This window comes from Fukomys damarensis, unplaced genomic scaffold (genome assembly GCF_012274545.1).
Source record: "Fukomys damarensis isolate Sample0158 unplaced genomic scaffold, DMR_v1.0_HiC HiC_scaffold_35, whole genome shotgun sequence".
Classification (NCBI taxonomy): domain Eukaryota; kingdom Metazoa; phylum Chordata; class Mammalia; order Rodentia; family Bathyergidae; genus Fukomys; species Fukomys damarensis.
The window spans coordinates 19,864,532-19,879,978 of NW_022900947.1; positions in this window are offsets into that span (position 1 = coordinate 19,864,532).

Here is a 15,447-nt window from a genome sequence, read left to right on the forward strand (position 1 = left end):
TCTCTTTACTCTTCATTGTTTCCTTTGATGTGCAGAAGCTTTTTAATTTGATATGACACCATTTGTTGATTCTTGATACTATTTCTTGCACCATTGTTGTTATGCTCAGAAAAGAAAGTCCTCATCTTGAGGAGTTTTACCTATTTTATTTTCCAGCAGATTGTTTCTGTTTTAACATTTAGCCCTTTGATCCACTTTTATTTTAGTTTGGTACATGGTGAAATATATGGATCTAGACCCAGTCTTCTGCATGTGGTGTATATTTTTGGTGCCTTTGTCAAAGATCAGATGGCTGAATGTGCCTGGGGTTGTTTATGCTTCCTCTATTCTGTTCCACTGATGCACCTGCATGTTTTTGTGCCAGTACTGTGCTGTTCTTTAAAATGACTGTAGCTTTGTAATATTACTTAAAAAATATGGAATCGTGGTATCCTTTGCTTTGTTCTTGTTATTCAGGTTTGCCTTTGCTATTCTGGGTCTCCTGGTTCTATATGTATTTTATAATTATTTTATCTAGATCTGTGAGGAATGCTGTTGGTATTTTGATTGGAATTGCATTCAGTCTATTTATCAGTTTTGGATAGTATGGCCATTAGGTTGGTTCTGGCTATGCATGAACAGGGGATATCCTTCCATTTTCTGATGTCCTCTTCAATTTCCTTTTCCAGAATACTGTAGTTTTCGTTATAAAGGTCCTTCACTTCCTTGGTTGCATTAATTCATTAGGATTTAAATTTTATCTGATCTTTTATATCTGGTAGTTTTTTTCTTTATGAAGTTGGGTATGCAATTTTTTTCAGTACATATATATTCACTATATAATAGTTATCTCTTCTGGTCAAATTGTTCCCTGAACCAATGTGTAGGGCCTTCTTTGTCTCTTTTAATCAGTATTGCTTTAAGTCCACTTTATCTGAAAATAGCTTAGCTACTCCTGCTAATTTGGGTTCCTATTGCATGGAATACTGTTTTCCATGTCTTAACCTTTTATCTATCAATTTCTTTTTCAGTTAAGTGTATTTCTTGTATACAATATACTTTTGAATTTTTTGCTTGATATATTCTGCCAATCTGTGTCTTTTGATTGTGGAATTGAGATTATCCACATTCAGAATAATTGCTGAAATGGATTGACTTATGATTGTCTTTGCTTTATTCCACTGATGATTTCCTATCTACTTATCTGCTCATCCTCCATGGTGTATTCATCCTATTGGAACTTTTGGCATTGTTAGCTTTATTGTCTCTTTCTAGGAAAACCTTGAGAACCTTTTGAGTACTAGTTTGGTGGTCAGGAATTTCTCTATGTATTCTTTATCCTGGAATTATCGTATTTCTCTATCAATTTTAAAAGATAGTTTTGCTGGAGAGAGCAGTCTAAGTTGAAAGTTGTTTTCCTTTAGGGCTTGAAGGACTTCACTCCAAGCTTTCCTGGACTCTAAGGTTTGTGTTAAGAAGTCCGCTGTAATTCTGTTGGGTTTTCCTAGATAAGTGATTCTTTGCTTTTCTCGAACAGCTCTTAAGATTCTGTTCTTGTTTTGGAGTTCTTGGATCTTGACTATGATGAGTCATGCAGAGGTTCTTTTCTGATTGTGGCTATTTGAGGTTCTATATGCCTCAATTATCTATATTCTAATTTTTTCCCCTCACATTTGGAAAGTTTTCTGCTATTTTTTTTCTCTAAACAGATTGTTAAAACCATTTGTATTGTATCCTGATTTTTCACTAATTGCAATGAATTGTAGTCTCCTTTGTCTCATCTAGCTGTTACTGGATCCCTTTTTATGTTCTTATCGTTTTTAAGGTATCTAGCAATAACTGATCTACAAAAGCCCTGTCTTCTAATTTTAACTCTTTGTCCCACATTAGTCGCTTCTACTGCCTACACTTTCAATAGAATTTTTGGTCTCCTAAATTTCTGTTTGGTTCTTTTTAATGGACTAATTTATTTTCTGTGCTGGACATTCATGTTTTGCCTCACTATTTTTAAACTCAGCTAGTTTTTTATTAATGATGTCTTCTGTAGACTTGCTGAGCATTTTATTGGGATTATTAGTTATATATATTTAGTTATATTTTCTTTGGTCTCACCAACCACTTTATTGACCTATTTTTTAAATCTCCTTTCTATCCTTTCAGATAATTCTGTTTGGCTCTTGACTTCCTCCCCCTCAATACACTGTGGCTCAACTGTGGGATTGGGAGTTTTTTGAGGCATTTTTGTTGCCGTGTCTTCTGATGTTCCTATTTTTTGTTTTGTTTTGTTTTCTGTGCTGAGGCTTGTTGGTTGATTAGAGTGGAAGACTTTGTTGCTAGTATGGGAGCCTCTTTAATTACCATCTGCATTTCAGGGATGCACTCTGGGCATGATTAATTATAGGATGTTGCCTCTGTCATGTATTTCCCCTTTCTCATTTATTTGTGCGATGGGACTGCAATGTGTTTGGCTCTGTACCCAGTTCTCCAGGAATAGGCTGCAGTATTGTAGGAACCACCTTATGAGTTTATCCCTACTCAGGGGGTAAATGGGGTCAAAGACAAAAGGCACAGAGATAATTTGGAAGAGGAGGACCAGAGGAATATTGCTTCAACTGAACAAAAGGAGCCCCAAAGAGATGTGCTCCTCACTTTTATTAGACTCATACAAAGAAGAAGCAAGTAAGCATGTGATCCAGGGTTCAGGGAAAGCTTATGAGGTTCTCATAATTTACAGACTGCACTCAAATGGTATTTGCTGTAATCAGAATTCAGCTGTAATTAACTCTTTCCTTGAAACTGGTTGATGCCGACATGCTAGCAAACAGACCCAAGGGAGGGATGCCTTGCTATCTCCTCCCTTGTACTCCAAGGAGAGTTCAACTGAGGCTTTAGCTTTTACACCTGGTTTCCCACATAGTATTGTTAACAGACCATATGGTGGTCAGTGGTCATTTTCAAGCCCTTGCTGTCCCATTCAAACAATTAGATGGGCCAACCAATGAATAGAGAAATTCGACATTTATTTAAGGTAAAAAAAACTGAGGTGAAAGAAGGAGAAAAAGGAGTATAAGAAGAAAAAGAAGTGCTTAAGAAGAGGGCTCCAAAGAGAAGAAAGACATGCCCTTCGTATAACATGGGCTACTGCAAGAATAAGAGGGCAGTAGTGGTGAAGTTCAGTGGCTGCTGTATTTTGTATTTTCTTTTGACCTCAGATCTGGGCCACTGCTACTGTTTTGAACAAACATCTCAAATGCAATTTGACAGCTCTTTGTGATTAACAGATCATACGTTATTGTCCAGCATCTTTGCCATGACCTAATCTCCTGCCTCAGTATTGTTAATGACACCAAGGCAATCCAGATACTGTCATTCAGAGAAAATCAATTGTTGGCTGCCATTATGTCACCCTGACTATAGCAATAAAATCAACAACAATAATAGCATAAAAAACAAAGTAGATTTTGACATTCACTAAGAACCAGCAGTGTACCATTCCTAACCACACAAAAGAGACCTATAATTATAGTATAAACACTAAAATTATAAAAATACTGATTGAGTGATTCAGTATCTACTGAACTGAATAACTGTACCTCCATTGACAATAGAACAGTATTCAACAATAACATGTAGTTAACTAACTAAAGACTCATAAAGCTTAATGGTTATACTAGTAAAGTTACAGCATGGAATGGGAGCATGAAAAAATAAATTTGAAAAATTAAGCAATGGAAGATGAGAAGGAAATGAGAAAAGTAAAATAAAGTATCCTATTAAGGAGCAAAAGGAAATCTTTAGTACTAGATGAAAGTAATAAAAAAGATAAAAAAAGGGGAAAATAAGGAAAAACAGCAAACTAAAGGGATAAAATAAAAAAATAGAAAAATTAAAAGAGTGTGAAAAAACAAAAACAAATAAAAAGGAAAAAAAAAAAGAGAAACAATCTCCACACATGAAATAACTAATCAAGGAGAAAAAAAACTGGTTCTGAGCAAAGAAAAAAATTTCTCTGTATTTTTGAATGAATGGTTTCCTTCCACTCTCTGCAGCCACAGTCCTCTCCATCCAGCTTGTGGCTTTGTGAGATGCTCTTCTTGCTTCACAGTCCCCTCTATCTGTAAACCCCAGGCTATGGCAAATGTCCAAGCCAAAGTGCATACTGGCAAATGGGAAAGTGATAAGACCTCTGGTCTCTGCTGGATGGAGGCAGCAGGGTGGGTACTCAATCAGACTGCTGGACTTAATGACTTGCATGAGCTTGAACTTCTCAGGAGGAATCTATCTAGCCTTCACCCTATGTACATTTGTCTCCTGTGGCTGTGGTAAGTTAATACTGATGTTCTTGGCATGAAACTGGAGTGTCGTTGTTTTGTGGCTCAGTTTCAAGAGATCAACTCCTTCCCAAAATGGCACCGATTAAACTGTCTCGCAATATGATTAAATGCTGTGCTGCATTTCTTCTCCAACTCCACCCTATTGTGAAGAAGTTACTCATAGGAAAACCCATGTAGGTTTTGCAGTTTACAACAGCTGTAAGCTTTTCTTGGGGATAGTATTGCTGGCTCATCTGTCATTTCTCCCTGAAATTGCCAACTTTCCGGACTTACCTTTTCTCCCAGGATGTTGGCCCCACTGATGATCAGATCATTTGGTTGATCAGTACCTCTGTAGTCTTGTGATGAGGGGATCCAAAATGTCGAGCCAGCTAGAGGCTGGTAGCTTGATGCAGCCAGGTTGTGGACTCCAAGGCAAGGAGTTGGCTTGGGGCAGTGGAGCTGCTCTGCTGTGGCACGACATGGGGCAGTCTGCATCAGCCTCTTTAACTATGCTTTCTTCCATCATCATTATTCCTTTTTTTCCACTCTCCTTTTTCAATTAATTAATTTTATTGGTACATTTAAGGTATACAATATAATGACAATCATCATTGGAAATTTTCTCCTTTATGTAATCCATCTTGGTTCTTACCTTTTCCCAATTCACCTGCCCTCTCGTCAACCCCTCCATCCCTCGCTATCTACAGAGACTTTGAGGGGTAGGGGAAAAGAAAGAGGGGAATGGAATTAATATGAGAAGAAGAAAAATGGAAACAAAGTTTTTGTGCTCTTCTTAATATGGCCAGAATATGTGAAAATTAACAATGAACTATTTATACCTGCCAAAAGCACTTGTGATTTTATATATAGGTTCAGACTTTTCACTATGATGTACAAGGCTGTATATATGTTACTAGTCTCACCTATTACCATTCTTTGCCTCGAACTTCCAATTCAAGCCATACTGAATTTCTAATTCCTTCAATATGCGTTTTCTTTGGACATGTGCAACTCTGCTGCTGTAGCTTGAAAGCAATAGATATAGTAAAATGAATGTATGTCACTGTATTTCATTAAAAATTTATTTACAAAAATAGGCATCAAGCTGAATTTAGCCTGCGGACTGCAGTGTGACAGCTTCTTGTCTGAATTATTGTGGGGCACACAGATATGCCAAGAAATTTGTAATGCTTCCACAGCTAGAATTACTTGCTTTATGGAGGTCAGTGAGTCACTGAAGCAAAGGATGGAACAAAAGATATTTTGATGCAATAGAAGCAGAGAAGACTGAGCTGTGGTTTCCATCTCTTCAAAAACCCGAATACTGCATTTAGCTTGTTTTGATCTTTGCATCTTTTTCCCCCATTAAGTTTATTGGTACATTTAAAGCAAACAATACAGTTACATTTATCATTGGGATCTTGTACTTTTACATGATGTATCTTGGTTCTTATTTTTTCCCCATACTCCTGCCCTCCTTTCACCCTCTTCACCCTTCCCTATGTACAAAGATTTTGTTTCTATTTTTTCCTTTTTTCACCTTTTTCATTTTCCCTTACTTCCTCCCCGCTTCCCACTTCCCCTTTAGCCATTTTCTACCTATTTCACCCTCAATTGTACCATTTAAACCTTATTTACACTTTTAGTTTTTCACACCACAGAAATTATTCAGTATTTACTCAAGTATGTCCTATTTATTTCACTTAAGAGTATAGCCTCAATGTGCATCCATTTAGCTATAAATGTCTCTAGTTTATCATTCTTCATGGATGAGTAATACTCCATTTTATAGAAAAACCACATCTTTATCCAGTCTCCAGTTGGTGGGCATTTGAGTTGTTTCCAAGTTTCAGCTATTACAAACTGCTGCTATAAGCATGGGTGTGCATATATCATATAAACATGGGTGTGCATGGGTGTGGTATGATTCTTTTAATTCTTTTGAAAATCTACCCAGTATGGGAATAACTGGGTCAAATGGGACCTCTAATCCTAGTTCTTTGAGGTATCTCCATACTGATTTCAACATTGGTTGCACCAGTCTGCACTCCCACCAACAATGGAGAAGGGTTCCTTTTTCCCTAGAGTCCCTCATTTGTTATTGATTGATTTCTTGACAGCAGCCATTCTTTCTGGGGTAAGGTGGAATCTCAGTGTTGTTTTCACGTGCATCTCTCAAATGACCAGTGATGTTGAACCTACTTACTTGCTGCTTTTACTTGATTGTCTAAGAAATGTCTGCTCATTTCAGATGCCCATTTTTGAATCTGGTCTTTGTATTTGGTGAGTCTGATTTGTTTTGAGTTCTTTATATATTCTATATAGTAGTCCTTTGTCTGAGGTGTAGCTGGTAAAAATATTTTCCCACATTGTAGGTTGTCTCTTAGCTCTTTTGGTGGTTTCCATTGCAATTCAAAAACTTTTTAATACAATCAGATACCAGTTGATGATTCTTTGTTCAAGTTCTCATGATGTGAGGTTTTCTTCATAAAGTCTTTTCCTATGCCAAGTGTCTTAGAGAATTCTACCTAATTCATTTTCCAGTAAATTTAGCGTTTCTGTTTTGATATTTGATCTTTAATCCACTAGGATTTTAGTTTAGTGCATAGTGAAAGATAGGGATCTAGTTTTAATCTTCAGCAGTTGAAAGACAGTTTTTCCAACACCATTTATTGAAGAGACTATCTTTCCTCCACTGAGGACGGTTGGCTCATTTGTTAAAGATTAGGTAGCTGAGTTTGTCTGGTGTTGTTTCTGCATCTTCCAATTTATTCCATTGATTCTCAAGTCTGTTTGTTTGCCGGTGCCATGCTGTTTTAATTACAGTGGCTTTGTAGTATAGTTTCAAGTTGGGAATTGTGATACCCTCTGACATGTCTCTGTTGCCTAGAATTGCTTTTGCTATTCTAGGTCTCTCCTGGTCCCAAATAAATTATTGTATTGTTTTCTCTAGTTCAGTGAAATATACTGTTGGGATTTCAATTGGGATTGCATTGAATCTGAATAGCAGTTTTGGAAGTATGGCTATTTTCACTGTGTTGATTCTTCCTACCCAGGAGCAAGGAATGTCTTTCCATTTTCTTATATCCTCTTCTATCTCTTTTTTTCAGAGTGCTGTAGTTTTCAATGTAGAGGTCTTTTGTCTCCTTTGTTAGATTGATTCCTAGATATTTCATTTTTTTAGATGCTATTGTGAAAGGAATTGTTTCCCTAATTTCTCTCTCAGTGAGTCTGTTTTCTGTGTACAAGAAGGCTATTGACTTTTGAGTGTTGACGTTATATCCAGCTACTCTACTAAATCTAGAAGTCTTTTAGCAGAGTTTTTTGGGTCTTCTATGTAGAGTATCATATCAGCAGCAAATAGTAACAGTTTAACTTCTTCCTTTCCTATCTTTATTGCTTTTATTTCTCTCTCTTGTCTAATAGCTGTGGTTAATGCTTCTAGAATTATATTGAACAGCAGTGATGACAGTAGACATCCTTGTCTTGTTCCTGACTTTAGCATGAAGGTTTTCAGTTTTTGACCATTTAGTATGATATTGGCTGTTGGTTTTTCATAGATAACCTTTATCAGGATGAGATAAAGACCATCTATTCCAATTTTCTGTAGGGTTTTTATCACGAATCATTGTTGAATTTTGTGAAATTCTTTTTCTGCATCTATTGAGATGATCATATGGTTTTTGTCCTTGACTCTGTTAATATAGTGTATGACATTTATTGATTTATATATATTGAACCACCCTTGCATCCCTGGGATAAATCTAATTTGGTCAGGGTGTATGAAATTCTTGATGATCTTCTGTATTTTGTTTGCCAGTATCTTATTGAGGATTTTTGAATCTGTTTTCATTAGGAAGATTGGCCTTTAGTTCTCTTTTTTGGTTGGCTCTTTCCCTGGTTTTGGAATTAAAGTAATACTTGATTCCAGGAATGAATTTGGAAGTATTGCTTCCCTTTCAATTTAATTGATGAGTTTAAAGAGTAGTGGTGTTACTTCTTCTCTAAATGTCTTGTGGAATTCAGCAGTGAAGCCATCAGGACCTGTGCTTTTCTTTGTTGGTAATGTTTTAATTGCATTTCCAATTTCACTGAATGTAATTGGGGTGTTTATATCTTCTTTGTTCAACTTTGGAAGTTCATATTTGTCTAGGAATCTGTCCAGTTCTTCTGTATTTTCCATTTTATTAGAGTATAGGTTCTTGAAGTAGGTATTGATGGTCCTCTGGATTTCTGGTGGATCTGTTGTGACTTCACCTTTTTCATTCCTAATGGAATGAATTTGAGTCTTTTATTTCCTTTTTTTGCTAAGGTTGGTTAAGGGTGTATTGATTTTATTTATTCTTTCAAAAAACCAGCTCTTACCTGAGTTCGATCCCTGGTGCCAACAAACAAACAAACAAAAAACCTAGCTCTTTGATTCATTGTTTTTTTCTTTTTGTATTGTTCGCCTAGTCTCCATTGCATTAATTTCTGCTCTGATCTTTATAATTTCCTCTCATATATGAGCTTTTGGTTTGTCTTACTCTTCTTCTTCTAGGAGCTTAAGTTTAAGCATTAGGTTGTTTATTGGAGCTTGCTCTGCTTTCCTAGTATGGACGTTACTGCCATGAATTTCCCTCATAGAACTGCTTTCACTGGGTCCCATAGATTCCTGTATATTGACATTATCATTTAATTGTAGAAACTGTTTAATTTCTTTTGTGACCCAATGGTTATTCAGCAGGGTGTTATTTAATTTCCATGTGTTTATGCAGTTGTTGTGGTTTCTTATTCTATTGATTTGCAGTGTAATTGCATCATAGTCTGATAATACACATGGCATAACTTCAATTCCTTTGAATTTACTTAAGCATGTTCAGTGAGCTAGCATGTGGTCTATTTGAGAGAATGACCACGTGCAGCTGAAAAGAATGTATATTCTGATTTTGTAGGGTGGAACACTCTGTAGACATCTACTAAGTCTGTTTGTGCTAAGACTTGGTTCAGTTCTGTATTTTGCTTTTGATTTTTTGTCTAGATGATCTGTCTATTTGTGTCATTGGAGTATCGAGGTCTCCCACTACAATTGTATTGGTGCTTATTTCATTTTTCATATCCATTAATATTTGTTTTGTATAGTTGGGGACATTAGTATTTGGTGCATATATATTTATCATTGTCATCTTCCTCTTATATTGTTCCCTTTACAAGGATGTAGTGACTTTCTTTGTGTCTCTTAATTAGTTTTGGTTTGAAATCTACTCTATCTGCAAATAAGATAGCCACTCTTGCTTTTTTTTCCAGGCTCCCATCACATGGAGAACTGTTTCCCATCCTTTTACTCTCGGTCTATGAATTTCTTTGTCGATTAAGTGGTTTTCTTATATGCAGCATATTGTTGAATTTTGCTTCTTAATCCATTGTGCCAGCCTGTTTCTTTTGTTTGGTGAATTGAGGCCATTAATATTGATGGTTATAACTATAATGTATTGAGTTTTCATTGTCATGTTATTTTCCTTTTGTTTGTTCCTTATTTTTCCCTCTCTCCCTTAATTTCATGTCTTGCCTGCTATATTTACTCTGTTGGCCCTTATGAGTTGTGGCTTTCCTTTTCTATTTCCAGGACATTGTTTAGAAGTGTTTGGAGTTCCAGTTTGGTGTTCATGAAATTTCTCAGGTGTTCTTTGCTGTGGAAGTATCTTATTTCCCCATCAATTTTGAAAGCGAGTTTTCCAGGATACATTGGTGTAGGTTGGAGGTTGTTTACTTTTAGGATTTGAAATACCTCACTCCAGGCTGTCCTTGATTTGAGGGTTTGGGTTGAAAAGTCTGCTGTGATTCTGATGGGCTTTCCTTAGCATTTGATTTGTTTCTTTTCTTTAACTGCTTGAAGTATTTTGTTCTTCTGTTGGGTTTCCATGATCTTGATTATTATGTCTTATCATTATATGATTTTTTTTCTTTGATCATGGCTATTTGGAGTCCTATATGCTTCACTTATCTGTATGCCAAATTCTTTGCCTCTGCTTGGGAAATTTTCTGTCATTAATTCTGTGAACTGTTTTTTTAAGTCATTTGTATTTTCTCCTGCTACTTCATGAATTCCTATCTTTGCATCACCTAAGAGTTGTTAGATTGATTTCTCATGATCCCTTACTGTTTTTAAGAGGTCTCTCTTTTCATGGTCACTGACTGCAATCCTATCTCCTATATCTGAAATTCTATCTTCACCTTCATTCATTCTGCTGCAAATGGTTTCTATAGTTTTTAATTTCCTGGATAACTGTTTGAATCTGTTTCATGAATTCCATTCCTATGCTGTGCATTCATGGTTTCCATCATGGTTCTGAGCTCATCTATTTTTTTGTCTGTTTCTGTTATAGAGTCTGTAATCATGTCCTTTATTCTTCTCACCATCTCTGTGGTTCTCTGGGAAATTATTTCTGGTTTGAATATTTCTAGAGCCTAATTTATCTGTTTTGTTATTTCCTGTGCTATTGGTTCAAGGTGTCCAGATGGTTGACTGTCAGACTTTTTCACCTCATTTCCCCCAGAGTTACATTTGGTGAGGTGGAAGTCGGTGTTTGTGCCTTGTTTAAATGTCTTCTCATTTCTATTTTTATTGTTGATACTGTCCTTGGTTTAATTCCTGGGTTAATACTTTGATCTTCTGGATACAGCTTGTCTTTAGGTTTTGAGTCTGTAATGATGCTGAGGCAATCTCATTTTCATTATACCAGAGAGGACAACTGATTACATCAATCACAACACCTTAACTGAAGTGATACAATCAGCAACACAGTAGCATCAAGCACAGCTTAGAGATGACAATTTGTGGTAGCTATTAGTCTATCACCTTTAACTGTGTGAATTAAATCAAAATTGAGGACTAGCCCAAAATATATCTATAGTGAATAAACTCTTGAATATAGTAATTTTACCCTTCAGGATGGAGATTTAGAGATTTGGGGAGAGAGGGATAGATAGGATAGAGAAAGGTTAGAAGTTAGGTCAGATAACAGAAGCTGTTGAAGAGAAGACAGAACAAAATATACACAAGAACAGAACAAACTAACAACAATAGGGAGGCTAGAGACTCTAATAACATTCTTTTAAAACGAATGGCAATTTAGAGAAGGAAAAAGAAAAGGAAAAGAAAGAAAATAAATTTGAATTAGGATAGGAACAGGAACAAAAAGGGAGAGAAATGAAGATCAAAGTGGGAGAGGGAGAGTGAGTGAGCAAGAGGAAGAAAGAAAAGAAGATAAAAAAGGAAAAATATTTGAGAAAAGAAAAGGATAAAAATTTTAAAAATGATTAAAGATAAGAGAAAAATATTACTTTGAAAATAAAAAAATGCAAATAGAAATAGAGGGCTTCCTTCAGGGTATGCCTCTGTTGGTACCATAAACAACGTGGGCAGAAGTGTGCAGATCTAACTTAATTATACTCAGTAAGCCAGCAGCTGTCTCCTGAGGTTCAGCCTGATTTCTGACTGCAAGGCCCAAGTTGAGATCTCTAACCTTCTGCTAGGTTGAACTCTGCAAGGTTCTACTGCACCAGCTGTCTTTCCCCTGAAGTTAGACCAGGTTCCAATGTGAAGTTCTGGTTCCTCTGACTTACCAGTTATGGTGGTGTGATGTGCTTTTATCGCAGAGATTTTCTTCACTTTCCAGTGGGCTTTAGTTTTCATCCAGAAGCCTTAGAGAGGCCCTCTTTTTCTTGTTCATGGGGGGTGTGGGTATGGACAGTGCTGTGTTGGTGCCTGCATGACTGGGCTCCTCTGCTGTGCTGGGCTAAAAGGGTGGGCCTACCAGATGGTCTCATGCTGCTTCCATGCTCCTTTTTTGCTCTGCACTGAAGAGGCAGGCCCACCAGATGGTCAAAAGCTGTTGCTGGTCTCCTATGTTGGGCTGGGCTGAAAAGGCAAGCCTACCAGAGGAGGTCTTTGCATCTTCAACAACTTGTTTCAATTTGATTGTAGAAATGCTTCCTTGCATTTCTCTTTGGACTTTCATTCTATTGTGTTCTGGCTAGTTCTTTCTTTGTCCAATTACTGATTCTTTTCTTACCAACTTTCTTTACCTAGGCCCAGATTTTTAAAGTTAAAATTCTGCATTATACTAAGTTTTTATTATGTTCACTTTGGTAGAACGATCCATACATCTGTAAGTTTCCTACAAGAATGCTGAACAAGAATACTTTTGGATTCTAGGAGATACTTTAGTTATGGGCTTATCATAAAACTTTCCTAAAATTAAAGGTAATTTCTGGGACCTAGAGGGTTATACTTCTGGAAGATGTCTTTATTTACATAACAGGATACAGAAAGCCAAGAGTGGAGTAGTTTGTCTCACTGGGACTCAGACCCAGAATATAAGGTTTCATGAATACCCCCCCACACACTGCCCCATGATAATATATAATCTCACAAACAGTCCCTGTTAATCTAGAAAGTTATCTGCTTATATCAGAGGCTCATAAAGTAGCAACTAGCAACTCTATTTTTAGTGTATTTTCTTACTTACTGGAGAAAATTATCTGCTAGAAAAGAAGTTTATAGCCTCTGCTTTTATCTAGTGCTGGTAATGGCTTCAACAGTAATGTGATCAACAGTTTCCTCTCCTTTTGCCTAGGGCTTTGTTAGTCTCTTATACATATTTATTTTATTTTATTTTGTGTCTTGGAATTTCTAACACTTAATAATATAATTTACCTTGATTATACTGCAGATGGGACTCTTTGGGACTTAATTTAAAAAATTAATGCGTTTAATTTTGGTAGAAGTGTGCAATGAGACACCAGGTGACTCAGCTAAGTAAAAGAAGAGCTGCTAATTACATTGCTTAATCAAATTGTGCTCTGAGCATCCTTCTGGGGTTAAGTTTCACAGAAGTTTAGGGCAATCGAGGATTGCTGACTCAGTTTTCCTAAACTGTAAAATGGGGAGGAGGAATATCTGTATTCAAGGCACCCTGAGGTTTTAAAATATTTAAAATTCATATTCACTATTCTTCCTACAGCACAGTGTTTAGGGATGCTTAACAATGAATGACTTTTTTCCTTTCCCGTAGGCAGTTTTTTGAATTCCATTCAGTATCACCTGCTGTTTTATTACTCATTTTCTCATAATTGCTTTTGTGTAATCATAGTTTGTGGGATAAAGGAAAAAATGACTAGTCCTATCTCAAGATATGGAATCCAGGGAGCATCTCAGCATTATTTTAGGATTATTTAAACATGGATTAACTGTATGCCTTTCTTCTTTTTATAATAATTTTTTCTCATTAGAACAGATTTATTTATCACATTTCTATTCATTTTGAATTTTGTGAAATGAGGATAAATCATAGACCTTTCCAGAGATGCTTTTTAAAGTGACTAGGTGATGCTTTCTCCACTGTGCCATTTGTAAAAGTCAATGTTGAAGAAAATAGCTGTATGATTTTTCAGGGGGAGGAACTGAGATATATTCGTGTTCAGGGTGTAGGTCATATTTCTGGGTATAAAGTCTAATTATCAAATTTTTTAGGAAGAAGCTCTTTAATTGGGATGAAGCCTGAAGTGATATATTTTTATGAATGTGATATATTGTGATGGTTTTGGAGACAGTTGACTTGGCTGGTGAACATGTCCCAAAATCTTCATGGCCATTTGGTTGGAAGTAGGATCTTTTCCTTCTGGACTTCTAAGCTAATATGTGTGTGTGTGTGTGTGTGTGTGTGTGTGTGTGTGTGTGTGTGTGTGTGTGTGTGTGTGAATGGATTCAGAGATGAAGGGAGTTTATCACAACAGTACTAAATTTACAAAATAAAAAAGTTTTACTTTAAAATACCAAAACATGCTACTGATGAAAAGTGGACTTGAGGAAGTGATTAACTTTTTTTTGGAGGCAGGAAAGAGAATTGAAAATGGAGGATAGAAGTCAAATGGAGTTTTCTAACTAGAAGCTTTAGCACTGCTAGAAATAGGAATTCAAGAAAGAAAACTCGTAATGGATTAAAAAAAAAAACATTAGACAAGGTTCACATTTACCCGGAAGAAATGACATAGGCTGAAGATATGAGAAAAGAGTATCATTAGTGGCTTCCTATTTACTAACTATGGTCCATGGAACAGCACCACTGGCATCACACAGGAATTGGCAGAAACACAGTTTTCACCTCACAGTCTTCAGACCTCACTTGATGCCAATCATATTTAACAAGATCCTTGGGTATCTTGAGTGCACATTCTGGATTGAGAAGCATGCTTTAAAGTAAAAACCTAAAAATATTCCCCCTTTTTGAACAGTGCTTCAGTAGCATGGGGTTGCATTTCTTTTGTTGTACACAGAGCCACATGATTTGATTCTACATTGAAAAATACTTCCATAAGCATAAAAATGAAAATGCTGTTTTATAATTCTCAGTTGGAACATTAATATATAGGCAAAGTCTGTTACTCTTGAGATTAGAGTTATAGAACAGAATGAAAAGGTCAAAAGCCTTGGCAATTTAAAGTAACAACAAAACAATAGTAATAACAGCCAAAAATGAAGAGCAGAAAGGGGAAGAATAAGAAAAAGAGTAAATAGGGGAGTAATTTTCTCATATTTAACAGTAAAAAATCAACAGATACTGGTTGAAGTTGAAAATGCAGAAAAAAGTTTACTTGCCATATTTCAAATTATAAAATAAATGAAAACAGTAATATTGGCAACAACATTTGGGAATTGAGGCAAGGAGGAAAGGTGGAAGACAGTTAATGAACCAAATTCTTCATCTGTCATATCTTGGAGCTGAAATTTATAGAATTAAAAAAAAAACATGAAAAAATGTGATTTATATTCCAAAATTCTAGATGTGTAATAAGTGACACATCTTTATTTCTTCAAATCCAGTTAAGTGGCAATCTCCATCCTGAAACATTGGTAAGAATTAAGTCATGGGATTAAAGGTTCCCCTCCCCACCTGCACCCACATCATTTAAGATTCTGTGACTTGTAAAACCTGAAGAACATCTCTTTTTTTCTCTGAGCCACATTTTCTCAGTCTGACACTGATATGACTGCTTACCTCATCTAGTTCCAAGAGCTATTATTAGAATATAATTCAATAAAATTTATAAACATGTACCTAACACTGTACAACAAATCGATATAAAAATAAAGAGACAAATGATAGTGCTC